The sequence below is a fragment of the Drosophila arizonae genome, unplaced genomic scaffold (assembly GCF_054131065.1).
Source record: "Drosophila arizonae isolate 15081-1271.41 unplaced genomic scaffold, UAZ_ARI_1.0 ARI_Backbone_46, whole genome shotgun sequence".
Classification (NCBI taxonomy): domain Eukaryota; kingdom Metazoa; phylum Arthropoda; class Insecta; order Diptera; family Drosophilidae; genus Drosophila; species Drosophila arizonae.
The window spans coordinates 1-2,207 of NW_028315241.1; the positions used below are offsets into that span (position 1 = coordinate 1).

Here is a 2,207-nt window from a genome sequence, read left to right on the forward strand (position 1 = left end):
TTGGCCTGTATGATGCGACGTGTTGCGTAGGCTTGCCAGGCTTATGCACCATCTTCACCATCGCTAACTTCCAGCAAGAGGGGAAATGACCTTTCTGTTCGTATGTCTATGAAGAACACACATTAATGATCTCCGCCTCTTCCCATTCTCGTACATGAACAGCTGACCTGCAGCTGCATGATGAGGGGAAGAGTACGGGGATACTCTTTATTTATTTAATACTTCACAATAGCATTTTTTTATAAATATAAATAGCGCCTATGAGATAATTAAAACTAAAAAGGACTATATTTGTCGAAACTTTTCATTAAATGATTAAATTTAAATGGCCATAAGTGCACAAAATAACAGTGCAGCTTAATGTTACAAAATACAAATAAAAAGAGCAAGTTAAAGATAATTCAAAATAACAATAAAGTGCTTGAGTAGCTTACAATAGACTAATTAGATGAGTAAGATATAAGTTTAACAATAGTAATAGATGGCATTAATTAATATAATTCAATTTTTTCATTTATAAGCATCTACAAGATGCACAGAGAAAAATAGCCCGAAGTGGCCAATTGGAATAATAGAGAAAAGTCGAGACAAAGTCTGGTCATTTTCTCCAATACGGGCTCAAGCTAAAATTAGCTTAAATTACAAAAAGTAAATGATAATTAATATAGATAATTAATTAAAAATAGTTTAACAATTCATTTTAGCAGTTTTGATTTCATTAACATTCATTCGATATATCGCAAGTGCAATTGAGTAAGTGACGATGCACCCCTGGCGTTGTGCCTATCGGGGTGCATAATCAAAACAAAACAAAAACAGCTGATTGAAAATTGCATTAAATGCAAATTTTATGCTGCTAATTGGTAAGTTTAAATATTAACAAGTAAATAATTGAAATTAATGATATTAATAATTAATATTAATTAATTATTATCTTTTTATATTTATGTGGCTGCTGTCATTCGGAATACAGACGGGCGCAATACTGGATATAGCAGGATTGCATTAATTGCAAGCTGACTAGCAGGTGAGTTTTGCAATATAAAAATTTAACAATTGAAAAAGTGATATTAATAAAGTTAACAATTAAGATTAATTAATTATTATCTTTATATATAAACAGCTGCTACCATACAAAGTGCAGAGGGGCCCAAAATTGGAAATAGTCGAATTTCATTAATTGCGAGCTGACTAGCAGGTAAGTGAATTTTGCATAAGTTAATAAAAACATTAAAAGATTATTAATGTTGATTTTTTCTTTGCAGAGCACATCAACTACGGCAAGGAGACTTAGCCAAGTGGGCTGCACAGCCAATAGGGCGTATATTTAAGTTAGTTTTTAGTTAATTCAAAATGTGCATTTAAGGCGCAAGCGCCATCACATATGTTCCGTGCACATATATATGTATGTGCCGAAAATAAAATTTTGAAATTGTAACTGAGTGTTTAATTTGTGTTTAAATAGTGTAATTACTTAACTCTGATCCCTATGTGATCCAAATACGACCCTATAGGCAGCAAGTGGTGATGGTGGTGGTAGTGGCCGCGGCATTGGCGCAATACCCTCGAAAACAGGTAGTCGTTGCGGCTGGTGGGCTGCTGTTTGTGCAGCTTCGTTGCGTTGCTGAGCCTCACGTCGGCGAAGGAATCGCTCCCTACTTTCAGCAATTTCATCGGCTTCCCGTTGTAGTTGTCGCTGGGTGCGTAGAGCAATGTCATTGGCCAAATGCATGCTTACGAGACTCGTGTATCTTGCCAATGTTATCCGCTGTGGGATGAACGGGTCGTAGGCAATGTTTTTGGCCAAGTTGTTGGTATGGACCCGGAGTCGATCATAGTATTTGGCGCAGAGATTGTTGAATATATCATCCGCAGATAAAACTTCTAGATCAGCTCTGATGCGCGCGTTCGAAACAAAGTACTGAGCACCAGAAATGGCTCTCAGAGCTTTGTTGTTACGACTCGAATGCGGCTGAATTGCGCCTCAGATAGCAAAGCACCCCATACAGGCAGCGAGTATTGCCAAAGTGGAGCAACTAGCTGCTTGTATATGATGACTTTAGTCCTTAGAGTCAATTTACTGTCTTTATTGATGAGCCAATCTATCTTTTTAAGCCTAGCCCTGACCCTAGTAACGACCGTAGTGACATGTTGTGAGAATCGTAGTTTTGTGTCTAGAGTAACGCCCAAATACGAATGTGAGGTGC

General features: G+C 37.2%; 1 long non-coding RNA gene across 1 annotated transcript; it reads left to right on the forward strand.

Annotated features, from left to right (window-relative positions):
* The first annotated feature begins 349 nt into the window (after positions 1-349).
* Positions 350-1,438, forward strand: LOC149267699 (uncharacterized). The gene is made up of 3 exons (XR_016271532.1): positions 350-1,027; positions 1,124-1,198; positions 1,266-1,438. It is a non-coding gene; the product is annotated as an uncharacterized LOC149267699 (long non-coding RNA).
* The last annotated feature ends 769 nt before the right edge of the window (positions 1,439-2,207 follow it).